This window comes from Hypanus sabinus, chromosome 9, assembly GCF_030144855.1.
Source record: "Hypanus sabinus isolate sHypSab1 chromosome 9, sHypSab1.hap1, whole genome shotgun sequence".
Classification (NCBI taxonomy): Eukaryota; Metazoa; Chordata; class Chondrichthyes; order Myliobatiformes; family Dasyatidae; genus Hypanus; species Hypanus sabinus.
The window spans coordinates 32,088,769-32,102,722 of NC_082714.1; the positions used below are offsets into that span (position 1 = coordinate 32,088,769).

Genomic DNA, 13,954 nt, shown 5'->3' on the forward strand with positions numbered 1-13,954 from the left:
TTAAGGGTGAAGAAAGAAAAGTTTAAAGGGAACATCTGGCAAATCCTCTGATTTCTACCTCCATTGATTCTTCTCTTTTTGGCTTTCCACTCATCCAGCTGGGCTTTGGTCTTTGCATCTACTTTTACAAGCAGCTTTTTGACTCCCACTTGAAATTAATGCAATAAACTTAATGCATGCAGAGTAGGTTCTGGTTCTCTATACTCACAAAAGCCCAATGCTTGCAACTTTTCCGAGGCTCCTTTCAGCTTGCAACCAAGCCACAATTCACAAGTAACTGCCTGATTAACATATCAGAAACTTTCGCAGATATGTTGCCTACAAATACTGTGTAGTTGGATTACTGATATAGGCACTTTCACACTTCACCTGAGCAGCATGATCCAATATGGTTTCCAACCAGAGGCACAGAGGTTGGCACCATCACCTTGTCCTCTGTTGGGTACTGGTTCATAGTGATTGGCATGGAGACAGTTCTGGCAGCATCTAGTACCTTTCTTAACTCACTTTCGAAGTATGTATACAGTATACAACCTTGAGATTCTTCTTGAAGGCAGCCACAAAACAATGAAACAATAGAACCAGTTTAAAGAAAGACTCCACAGAACGGGACAATCAAACACCCAGTGTATGGAGAAAAGATCAAATGGTTCAAACAATAACAAGTAAAAAAAATAACATTAACCATAAAGGCCCTGAAGTGAGTCCAAAGCCACAGAAATTGCACAGCCTGTGCAACTGGAACCTCAACTTCCTAACTGGAAAACCACAATCTGTGCAGATTGGTAATAACGTATCCTCCTTGCTGACAATCAACACTGTCACACCTCAGGGGTGTGTGCTTAGCCCACTGCTCTACGCTCTATACACACGTCTGCATGGCTAGGACAGCTCAAATACCATCTATAAATTTGCTGACGATACAACCATTGTTGGTAGAATCTCAGGTGGTAATGAGAGAGTGTAAAGGAGTGAGATATGCCAACTAGTGGAGTGGTGCCACAGCAACAACCTGGCACTCAATGTCAGTAAGACGAAATAGCTGATTATGGACTTCAGGAAGGGTAAGATGAAGGAACACATACTAATCCTCATAAAGGGATTGAGTAAGTGGAGAGAGTGAGCAGTTTCAGGTTCCTTGGTGTCAAGATCTCTGAGGATCTAACCTGGTTAAAACATATTGATGTAGTTATAAAGAAGGCAAAACAACAGCTATACTTCATTAGGAGTTTGAAGAGATTTGGCATGTCAACAAATACACTTAAAAACTTCTATAGATGTACCATGGAGAGCATTCTGACAGGCTGCATCACTGTCTGGTATGGGGGCAGGGCTACTGGGGGGGACCGAAAGAGCCTACAGAGAGTTGTAAATCTAGTCAGCTCCACCTTGGGTACTAGCCTACAAAGTACCCAGGACATCTTCAGGGAACAGTGTCTAAGAAAGGCAGTGACCATTATCAAGAACCTTCAGCACCGAGGCCATGCCCTTTTCTCACTGTTACCATCAGGTAGGAGATACAGAAGCCTGAAGGCACACACTCAGTGATTCAGGAACAGCTTTTCCCCCTCTGCCATCCAATTCCTAAATGGACATTGAACCCTTGGACACTACCTCACTTCTTTTTAATATACAATATAGCCATTTTTTGCATTTTTAAAAATTTATTCAATATACATATACTGTAATTGATTGATTGATCTATTATTATTTTTATTTAATTTATTATGTTTTTCTATATTACGTATGGCATTGAACTGCTGCTACTAAGTTAACAAATTTCCTGTCACATGCCAGTGATAATAAACCTGATTCTGAGAACAGCTGAGGCAAGTGAAACCCATCCAGGAGACTGATGGATGCAGGCCACAGCTCTAGATTAGGTCAGTTCAGTGCTGAAGTACCTTGACCAAATCACGCAAATATTGAAAAGTAAGTAAAAACACAAGGAACGTGAGCAGCAGAACCCCCCAAAAGTGAGTCTGGAGCTGTGGAGTGCATTCAGCGCTGAGGCAAGTGAAACCAATCCAGCCCCATGGCTGCATGGCAACAGCTGCTTCTGAATCCGGCAAAGTGGCACCCAGAACCCCTGCACCTCCCGCCCGCTGGCAGCTGTGAGAAGAGACCAGCCAAATGTCAACAGCCTGCACTGAGGAGCTATCTGTGTCTGCTCTCATCCTCGACGATTTTAATCTTACTGAATGCTTTAATCAGCATAGAGTAATGGAGCCAGCCACAGGTTCGTCTTCTGCCAGTAGGAATTGACACGGTGTATAGCCCCAGTGATGACCGTAGCTGCATTCTCTGCACTCACCCATAACAAATCCCCCAGGAGATTGTGAAAGTGCCAGATTGTTTAGTCAGCTCAAAAATACATCCCTTCAATAGAAATGATCGATCGTAGTTCAGAAGAAGAAGAGTATCTAGTAGTTTTGTGAGGTGTGTAAAGGGGGGGTTTCTTCTTTTTCCTTGTTACTGCGTATGTTAATCAAAATGTCTTCTTTGTTTTGTTAAAAGTAGGAATGCTCCTTTGTCGCAAGAGAGTGCTGGAAGCTTGTTTGGGTTAAAAATTACTGATAACGAGAATTGTATCCCTTTGAAAACCAATTGGAATTAATGTTGTTCTTTCTTCTGAGTCTGTAAGCTATTGTTGGTGGGCTTTTGGGGAGATGGGTGCGAGGGGGTGAGAGGGAGGATGTGATGCTATAAACTGGGTGAGGAACAGACCCCAAGCGGGGGTCCAAGGCCAGGAGGTACCCCGAGGAGAGGAGATGAAGATAGATGTGCTTGGTTGACCACATCGGGTGGTCCTGAGCTGCGAGTCGAGGAGTTCGGAGGGGATCGAATGGTGGCCAGAAGACTTCAGTAATTGAGCTCCAAGGGTTGTGCATGAAGTGGGTTGGATGTTGATAAGTTTGGTGCCTTTTCTTTATTTTCTTTTCCTTCATGTATACTGTATCATTATTAATTACTTAGTTATAGTAATCTTTATAAACTGTAATCATTTAGTCGCATATGGTGTCCTGTCTGTTCTTTGGCGAGGCGGGGACATCACACAGCATCCACTCAAGCTGATTATCCAGTTTAGCGGGGCCAAATGCTGCTCCCCCTAGATGAGAACGAGCTGAGTGAGCCTGAGGTGACCTAGGGAGTTACATTGTGGGGGATCATCCAGGATTGATTTCTGTGGAAGTTGTGTGATCGCCCTCTTTAAATTATGTCTGCGGCGAAGAGCTGGTGTGCCTTTGCTGGTTATCTCTGCATGTGTTGTTGTTGGGGTGGCTGTTGGTGCCCTGGAGGGCATAGTTCAAGTTCTGACTAGCGTTGACAAAATGGTGCTGGGGCCATGGGCTGTCCATGCTGTTAAGGGAGCGGGGAAGGACTGGTGGGTATGTTTCAGCAGTGGTGAGCTCCGCCCGGTTGTTGGAATAATGTCCAGCCCTAAAGGGGCGGTGGCATGGGCGGAGTGGACCTCTCAGTTCTTGGGTGAGTGGCAGTGCTTGGCTGAGGGAAAGCGAAAGGGATTGGTTGAAAGTTTGAGTAGGCGGGCTGGTGACATTGTTAGAACTGTCGGTACAATTACCTCGAAGTGACAGCTGCCAGTTCTGGGAAAGCGTGGGAAAATACGTTTGGTTCGACTGGAAGTCAAATGCCGCAGCTTTGGGGACTTACCATATCCGTGGCAGGAGATTGGTGGAAAGTTTTTAGGGTATCCCTTTTGGCAAGGGGGGGAAGATAAATTGCTTGCGGTGCCAGGGGGATCTGTCAAGGGGATCAGCTCCTCTGTTAGGTGTTCAGTTGATCCGAGAAGTGTTGGGAAACCTAGAGGAGGCCCAGTGGGGGAACGGCTTGGGGTCTCTGGGGGAGCACGTTCCCAGCAATGTACCAAGGAACTCCCGAAAGGAACAGACCCTATTCCTGAAGGCTTAGAGGGACCACGCACTCGGGTGTCATTACGGATGGATGGAAGCCAAGTTAAAGCCATTCTTGACACCGGGGCGCCGGTTAAGTTGCTGTACAGTTTGTTTTATAACTGTTATTGGAAGCACTTACCCTTGATGACATTGAGGGCACTGGAGATTTGGGGTACCAGTGCCGGTGATTATCTAGACGACAGTTGTTAGTCAGTGAAAATGGAGTTCTTAGAGGCAAATGTGGCGGTGACTGAGGTTCGTGAATCATTAATACTGATGTGTCTGGGCACTGATGAGAAGAGAAGCATTTCGGTTCTGGAGAGAACCAATATCCTGCTGGTGTGCTTGGGGGCCTGCCCGGAGGAGGCGGGTGAGCGTTGTTTGGAGGCATTGTCGATGCACCCAGAGTTTCGAGCTGCTTGTGTGGACATGTGTAGCAGCATTGGGCTGGTACTGAATTCAAACAAGGGCCAGTGGTGGTACGGCCTGGGGGAAGTATCTGAGGGTGAGACCCTCTTAGCGGACGCTGCAAAATACCACGAGGGAGGGGAGTTGACCGCTGAAGACACCTCGGTGACAGAAAGGTTGTGGCGACTGGCTCCTACAGCTGTGGAAGACATAGGCAGCATGTGTGTGGATTATATTGTGCTGAAGAGGCGCACTGTCAGTCAGCAGAATATGGCCCTGAGGGCCGAAGAGGCGAAGGTCTGTCTGAGTGGTGCGAAGTGGTTTAAGGTGCTGGATCTGAGGAGTGGATGTTGCCAGATCACGATGAGTGGGGCCGACAAGAAGAAGACGGCCTTTATAAGTTCCCCAGGATTCTTCCCGTCCGAAAAGATGCCACAGGGCATATCCGGAGCCCTTGCAACCTTCTCGCGGGGCATCTGGAAGACCATGGAGGATGTAGAGGTGTTTGGAGTTTTGGCAGATGTGGATGACCTCCTGGTATTTGGATTTGCCTTGGAAGAATATGAAGTGAGGTTGTTGCAGGAGCTGCTGAGAACTACAGAGTTAAAGTGTTTTCTGGACACGTGCCAGGGCTGGTGAAGTTCGCAGCTCATGCGTGATTGTCTCTACGGAATCAAGTTTGAAATGAAGACGGAGAGACTGGAGAGAGTGATCTGGAACCAGTGAGAAGACTTACAAGTTGGAGAGAATGAAGAAAGTTGTCTGACTGAGGGCAACAGCAAACTGAAAGCCTGGAGAGGGGAGTTTGCAGAGGTGAAGAAATTGCGGACAAACCTCGGAAGAGAGAAGCGGAAGATTGAAGGGAACCTGAAGGTGACCATTGACAGTTCAAATGAAGTGCAAAACCTGAAAGTTGATCTGGAAGAAGTCATGAGGAAGAAAAAGCTGGAGATAAGTGCAGTGAATACTGAACTGGAGGGTGACCAATCTTTAACTGCTGCTTTTCAGGCCGGGGTGGAAAAGCTGTTGGAGTAACTGCGTTCCAGATTGAGATGGCCGGGACGCGTGAGTCAGAACTGCTGAACCTGTGGTGAGAGTTGGAGGGGCCAGAGAAGAAGCTGATCTCTCGATTGCAGGAGGCTGAAGAGACTGCAGGAGCAGTGCAGGCCACATGTTTCAGTTTGGAGAAGATCAAACAGCAGCTACCGATTGCAGAAATGAGGAAGAATACGGATTCGAAGGATGATGTGCTGGATGTGTGTTACATGCTGCATTTTGCTGACTTTCCCTCGACTGAGGAAGAGACCCTTGGCCCTTCTCCCACTGAGTCAGGTGTAGTGGGGAGGGTTAGCTGTGTGCAGTGGGGGGCATGAGTGACAGGTTGAGAGAGGAGTTGGTAGCAGGACCGAGGTATCCCCAGTTGTGTCCGAGCCTGAAGGGTTTAGGTAAGGGGGTACGGAGGGCGCAGAAGGTTAGGAAACTCCCAGATAAGTCGGCCTATGTAGCGCCTGAGGCACAGCGCGTGAGGTTTACTGTTTGGGAAGCAATGTCACTATGCCTGGGTTAGGGTTTGTGTTGGCAGGAAGAGTGGGCGAGTTATTTAATAGTCATGAGGACAAGACTTTTATTTGCTGGGGGAGAGTGTAAAGGGGGGTTTCTTCTTTTTCTTTGTTACTGTGTATGTTAATCAAAATGGCTTCTTTGTTTTGTTAAAAGTAGGAATGCTTCTTTGTTGCGAGAGAGTGCTGGAAGCTTGTCTGGGTTAAAAATTACTGATAATGAGAATTGTATTCCTTTGTAAACCAATTGGGATTAATGTTGTTCTTCTGAGTCTGCAAGCTATTGTTGGCGGGTTTTTGGGGAGATTAGCACGAGGGGGTGAGAGAGAGAGGACGGGAAGCTGTAAACTGGGCGAGGAATGGACCCCAAGCGGGGGTCCAAGGCAAGGAGGTACCCCGAGGAGAGGAGACGAAGATAGATGTGCTTGGTTGACCACTTCAGGTGGTCCTGAGCTGCGAGTCGAGGAGTTCGGAGGGGATCGAATGGTGGCCAGAAGACTTCAGTAATTGAGCTCCAACGGTTGTGCATGAAGTGGTTTGGACTTTGATAAGTTTGGTGCCTTTTCTTTATTTTCTTTTCCTTCATGTATACTGTATCATTATTAATTACTTAGTTATAGTAATCTTTATAAGCTGTAATCATTTAGTCGCATATGGTGTCCTGTCTGTTCTTTGGCGAGGCGGGACATCACACAGCATCCACACCAGCTGATTACCCAGTTTGGCGGGGCCGAAGGCTGCTCCCCCTAGATGAGAACGAGCTGAGCGAGCCTGAGGTGACCCAGGGGGTTACAGCTGTCTGCAGGATGTCGCAGTTGGTCACTGACACCAACTTGCCGGATGAACATTAGAACAATTTTATAATTAATAAGAAAGAACTAAAAACCAAAGCGATAGAAGTGGCACCAAAGTACTCCACTTTTCTATAGCTCCACAATCCACTCCACTCACATTCCTCACAAGGAAATTGACATTTAAAGCTTCATTTTCTGAAGTACCCAAACTAATTTTAATTTTTTTGACAATACTTTTCTGCTTAAGTAGTGACTGTTGCCGATTCAGTTCCTTAGCAAGGTTTCTGACTGGGTGGTTTTCAATATACCATGACTTTGTCTAGGTTAGGCTTATATTTCTCCATACCATCCTGGTACTCCTTACCTAAGAAAGGAGAAACTGCCACAGAACAACTGCAGCATAGATTCATCAGATGACTCTAATTAAATGAGTCTCACATGAGTAATATATGATGACGTATATGTATTTTGATACATATCTGGCAGGGATCCTAGAGACCTGCAGGTGGGATGTGAGACGCAACCTTTCCCCAGAGGGACAACAACGCATCCCATTTGTTAAGGCTGGGAAGAGTGCTGAAAGCATCTGCCCAGGAGCTCCTTCAGGACTCCTCTCCACAGGCAAAGAGTGGATCATGAGGGCAGATCTCTGCAGGCAGATACAGCTCCCAATGGAAATCAACACATCTCACTGCCCAGACATAGTATTGTGGTCCATGGCTGCGAAGAGAGTCCTCCTAATTGAGTTAACCATCCCATGGGTGGAAGGAGTGGAGCCTGCCCATGCAAAGAAGAGGCTGAAATACTCAGACCTGGCCGCTGCTGAAGGATTCTGCCTCTGTGGAGGCAGAATACTGGGGCTTCATCTGCGTATCAACAACAAGGTTACTCGGTGATATGGCAGTGATTGGAGCGAGGCTCAGCAGAGCTGCCAGAGAGTTGGCTGAAGAGGCAGAAAAAGGCAGCTTTTGGCTGTGGCTGAGGAGGAAAGATAGAAAATGGGGAGCAGACTAACTGTACCAGAGTAAGGGAGTGAAACATCAATGAATGTTGGTCTCTGGCTGTTGACCCTGTAGCTGACTTAAGGGCATTGTTGGAGGTGCAGCAAGCAGCAATGCTAGGCAGGAAACAACATCTTCCTGTAAATCGCATTGATAATAAATTCACTTTGAACTTAGTTGAACTAAGTAATACATCAAAAATTTACAAATTACTGCTGTTACTGCAATTCTACTAGTCTTTGGCTCTATCTGGGATACTTCAAAGATCTGCAGGAGTGATATGACAAACATTTTAAGACTTTACCTTGAACTAAGACTTCTGCAGAAACCAAATGTAAATCAGTTACACCCACAAATATTAACATGGAAATTTGGGAGGTGATGTCCTCTTGAGCCTTTCAAATATTCCATCCAAAACTGGGGTTACGAAGCAAAATAAGGATTATATTGATTGTCAGGCTGATTGTGTCCCTGAATTTTTAAGCATCAACATTTCAGTTCCAACTGAGAATACCTTGTGGTGCAGAACTCAATGCCAGTGGTAAGAGTATGAGCACACACTCTTGGTGTGGTTAGTGTCTAAAGCCATTCCAAACCAAAATAACGAAAGCTCTCGCACAATGTAACATTGTCACATGGGTAGATCAGAACAGAACAGCCTTGCTTACGGAACAACAGACACCAACCTTGACTGAATCAAGCTTCTAAGCTAGGGGTTCCCAACCTGGGGTCCACAAACCACTCAGTTAATGGAAGGGTCCATGGCATAAGAAAGATTAGGAACCTGTGCTCTAAGCTAAGTTAAAGCCATCAAGTGCACCAAATGCACATGAATTCTCAAACATTTTAAAAGCTTAAAATTAGTAAGGATTTTAAAATGTAGAAATACTTTCAGAGACTTTAAATGATTAAAAGCATTTAAGAAATTTCAATTAAAATGTAAGCTGTCTTACACAAACATGGAGCCTTCATACCTGTTCTTTTCCATTGAAGTTAATAAATATGCAGTTCCTGAGCTGAATCTAATGTGGAGTAGTGCTTAGTGAAATTCTATTTAATGACAGGCAGTAAGAGTCCAGTAAACACAATCACGGCAGTCCATTTTTTATAATTACAAGTTTCTATCCACTAACATTGTATTGTAGTGCTAAACTGTGCCTATTAGTACGTACCCACGCCACCCCACTGAACATAGAGCCCAATTGTTATTCAATCACATTCTTGTATCCACTAGCATTGTACCTTACCAATATATAAACCCGGACCTGTGTACACCTCCAATCATTATACCTGCATTTAGAACAAGAGAAAAAAGTAGATTTGAAGATGACCTCACAAGAAGGCCCATCTTCGCTTTGGATCACTAGTCACTAGCCCCTGCATCAGGCACTAGCTGGGCCAAACGAACATACATATCAATGTATGGTGTGCCTCATATGAATAGCGGAGGGGTCAAATTTACCCTCCAATTTGTAACTACACCCTCCACAATAATTCTCCCACACATCTGCCAGAAGTTAAGAAAAGCTGCTGCTCTTAAAGAATTGAGATCCTTGAGATTCCTGGGAGCTATTGGCAAAGCTGCTGCTGGACCAGCTGAAAAGGTAGGTAAGGAGATGGTACAGGAAGAGAACTCATGGGTCAAAGATTTCCTTGAGAATAGCTGACTGTTCATTTGCAAGATCAGGATCTATTAAGTAGTTTATTAAATTGGACTTTATTAAATTGGAAATTTGTCAAAAGCCATAAGTTTCTGATGCTATTAAAGACTCTTCCACTTAGTGGCCACTTTATTAGGTACACCTGCTTGGTCATATAAAAATCAAATCAGCTAATCATGTGGCAGCAACTCAATGAATAAAAGCATGCAGACATGGTCAAGAGATGCATTTGTTCAGACTAAACATCAGAATGGGGAAGAAATGTGATCAAAGTGACTTTGACCATGCAGTGGTCGTCGGCGCCTGACAGGGTGGTTTGAGTATCTCAGAAACTGCTGATCTCCTGGGATTTTCACACACAACAGTCTCTAAAGTTAACAGAGAATGGTGCAAGAAATCAAAAAGCACCCGATGAGTGGCAGTTCTGAGGGTGAAAATGCCTAGTTAATGAGAGGGGTCAGAGGAGAGTAGTCAGACTGGTTCAAGCTGACAAGAATGCGACAGTAACTCAAATAACCATGCAGAAGAACATCACTAAACACAACATTTCAAGCCATGAAGTGGATGGGCTACAGCAGCAGAAGACCACAAACTTACACCACTGAGTATATGGACCAATGCCAGCAGGTGCAGTTCAGAATTGCTGTCATTTCCCAGCAAATTCTGACCCAGCATTGCAATATGCTACCCCTGTTAAAACTAAATAGCTCTCTCTTCATGTTTTTCCTTGGTGTAGTATGCCACTAACGTGCATTCAACTCTGTAATGTACCAGTGCTGACAAAGATTTCACTCTATCAATAAACACCTGTCATGTGACGAATGGCAGCAAGTATTGTAGGTTGATGTGCAGTACCCTGGTTACAGCTAAGCTACCTTCATTCAGTGGGAGTGCAGTTGATATCTGCCTACAAGCCATCAGGGAAAATCAACGGATAGCTGCTGGCTGCTGAGTTTTTCCTAGATGATATGAGAGAAACTTGGGTATCAAAATTCATGGTAGGATGGTTTACTGTAGACTGTAGACATGTCATAGAAAGACTTCCTCTTCACCAACAAAATGGCAGAAAGCTGTAGAAATAAAGTCTGGCAACCACAAACAGAAGTGGAGGTGGAAGTAGTAGCAACCTAGACAGGGGTCCTCAAGCTTTTTTATGCCATGGACCCTTATCATTGACCAAGGAGTCTGTGGACCCCATGTTGGGAACCCCTGACCTAGGGACATCTTCCCGGTGATACAGTAAGATGTAAGAGCAATAGAATTAAAGGAAACAGGGGTTGGTTTCCCTAGAGGAAAGGGCTAACCTGATAGAGGTATATAAAATGCTTAGATGCATAAACAGGATAAATTGTCAGAACCATTTGCCCCATGTTAGGGGTATCTGAAAAAACTATAGGATGAAGGAGAAGTAGGTAGCGAGAAAGAGAAATCTGAGGGTAACATCATGTAGGCTTACTGTTAGCTACTGCCTGAGCAGCTGCTTTGTTGGTGGTCAGGAATGTAGGTAAGTTCATGCAAGCTTGCCTGTCCCATGCGGGCACCCACCCCCTCCATGGCCATGTCTGGGTCCTGCAAGAACGTAAGAAAAGTACCTGCAAATATTGCAGAGCTTAACTTGTTGAACAAACAGTACATGAAAACTGTAGATGTGAGTGTCTGGCTTAAACTGGTACTAAGTGCTTAAGGGTACGATAAGTAGGTAGTCTACAGGATGTAGGACTTTGAGCAGCATCTCAATTCAGTGATACCTAAAGATATATAACTTAAACTTGACTCATGGAAATCACTGGATTTTTTACAGTTCTGTAGATGCCTTTGAAATAACCCATCGTGGTTGCATTTGCAGAACATACCTGGGTAGCTTTGCTCCTTTAAAGGTGGACCATGTCTCTTTAACCCTTTTGTTCTTTCTTCACCTTGAACATCTACCACAGCTGCACAAAGAGCTCTCCTTCCACATTCTTGCTTGTCTCCTGGGTTAGACTGTGTTCCAGAAAGAGCTCCCAGCACATGGCACAGCCACAATGTACATCACTTTCAGGAGGCGCTAGCTCTTAAACAGGAGACGTTGCACTGCTTGCATGCGGCATCATGCAGACAAGAAGGTCTTTATGTTGCCTACACTGGGACACTGGGCAAGGATTAATCATGCTTCACTATCCCCACGTCAATTTCAGGGACTATTAACTTTAATTCCTTAATGCCCAGTGCATACTAAACTCTAGCATGATTTTGTGGTATAGCTTCAAAAATGCCATAATTACTAAACCAGATCTTGTTGCCATGAATCTGCTGCTTGAATCCCTTCCCTTGTTTAGGCATGGTTGAACTTGTCTGTACAAATGCTGAAACCCCTACCCTTTTGGCTTTAGCATCTGAGACAGTAACCTGAGTGATGGCAAATCCCTTATTGGCATTTGAACTAATCCTACATTAAAATGCTAAGATAGCAAAGTCATGCCTAAACTTTGCCTGTTGTCAAGCCAGCAAGGAACTTTAACTGTTTCCAAGTTATCTCCAGCATTCAAATACTATTAGTCCAAAGCTTTTAAAAAGAAAAGTATTAAAACTTCTTGTAAAAAATTAAAACTAGCTAGGTAGTTAAATTAAAATATTTATAAAAATAAAAAAATAGTACTTTTCTTCCATGCAACCTTACAAACACATTAAAATAAATGAGCTAGTGAATCCTTCACTATACGTAACTTCACACAGGACACGGCACCCTTTTTTTTGTCGGAGATATTCAGGATTTCTTCGAATACGTAATGACAGGGCTTTAGGCATACTGAGGTCGTAATCGCTGAAGCAACTTGGAGCCGATGATGAGATGATGACGGATTTAAAGTCATCGCCTCGCAAATGCACCAAGCAGCAGGGACACGGATATTAGCGGGTTTGCAGTTTAGTGAAAACCAAATAGAGAATCTGATTGAGAAGGTGAGCTTGAGGAGTGAAGAAGAAGAGATCAGATCTGAACTTTAACAAAAAGATAATGAGCTCAGCTTTAATTGCGTTGACTCATGAAAAGTGAAATTCTTTACTCGCGATACAGTGATCGTTGGGGGTCCCAGATGTTTGTTGAAGAGGGCGGAGGTTTGAACTAATTCCAAATCATTCTGATTGCACTTCGACGATCAAATGACGGTGTGGGCTTCTCGTAAACAACCACAAAAAGACAAGCCACACAAATCTATCCTGAGCTTTTAGCAAGTCTCCCCATGTAGGGAAATACACACATTTACTCCAATCCTCATGAACCTACATCCGCCGATGCCTTTCAACAAAAAATGTAGCTGCGTGTATCTTTTGATAGGATTTGCCATTTTTGACGGGAAACATTAAACACATATATTTTATTACGGGTTAGCTTTGCCCGCTGGAACTCTCGAGGTGTTAAAACAAAAACAGGTCTGAAATCTTGGGGATTGGGCGGAATCGGGAGCCGGACACTATCCCGGTCACAGTCCGCCCATTTCCGATGCACTGATGCAACAGACTCAAGCCACCAGAAACCGGTTCCTGCTTGAAACTGCCTAGTGTGCACACACTGCCCGTGCTCGTTCGCCAGTCAGGAAGCACGGGCGCTTTGTACAGAACCGCAGGACAAGCAGCGAGAAACACCGATCAGCGGCAGCTTCCAAAGCAGGCGGCGCTTACCTTGCGAGGTGCCTCAAACGTGAATCAGCATTCGTTGCTGAGGGAGCTCTGGGGCGAGGTGAGAGACGGCAATTATTGTAAGCAGTCCCTTTTAATAATTAGCTCCCGGTCGCTGCACAAATTCAATCAACTGTCAAACTGCGGTCCGGAGCGAATGAACCAATGACAGCCCAGGCCTGCAGTGACTGACAAACAACCCACTGTCACTTTCGTTCGTACTGACAAAGCTCTGACGCTAGCCTTTGCTCTTTCTCCAAGCTGTTCCAAACACCAAATCATCTCGAGCACGTCTTTTTTTTTGCTTCACCGTCCTTTCGTAAAGTTCTACGTTGCCGTCAGTTATACACATACATCAATTCGAGAAAGTAACACACGCAAAATGCTGAAGGAACTCAGCAGATCAGGCGGCATCTATTGAGGGGAATAAACAGTAGATGTTTCAGGCCGAGACCCTTCATCAGGACTTATCGGCCCGAATCGCGGTCTGCTTATTCCCCTCCGGAGATGCCGTCTGACCTACTGAGATCCCCCCGCATTTTGTATGTGCCGCACTGGATTTCCAGCATCTGCAGATTCTTTTGTTTTTATAATTCAAGATGCAGCTTTAAATAACTGAAAGACAGAGGGGCAGGTGGCACAATCACTATAAATGTTAATATATCAAAGCGTCTCAAATCAGTGAATCTTTCCGTTCTGAACGTACCAATGTGAAATAAGAACGGGCTACCCGGCCCTTCAAACCCACAAACTGTGATTGCCCTGATCTTAATCTCAGCACCCAGTTCTCCCTTATCTGCAGTAAACTTTCACCTGTTTTTTAGCTTAAAAGTTTACAACCTCTCCTAAAATGTGTTCAGCGACTCAGCTTTGACCTCCCTTTGCAGAGAAGAAATCCAAAGACCCACAAGAAAGAAAATCACCTCATTTGTCTTAGGAGGCCTCATATTGTCAAACATG

At 44.8% G+C, this 13,954-nt stretch overlaps 1 protein-coding gene across 1 annotated transcript in view; it reads right to left on the minus strand.

Moving 5' to 3' along the window:
• The window catches only part of abat (4-aminobutyrate aminotransferase), a 184,017-nt gene extending 170,864 nt beyond the window's left edge, over positions 1 to 13,153 (minus strand). The window contains exon 1 of the mRNA XM_059979437.1: positions 12,998 to 13,153. The gene's annotated coding sequence lies outside the window, so the exon portion shown is untranslated. The remainder of the gene's footprint in view (positions 1 to 12,997) is intronic.
• Between the last annotated feature and the right edge of the window lie 801 nt (positions 13,154 to 13,954).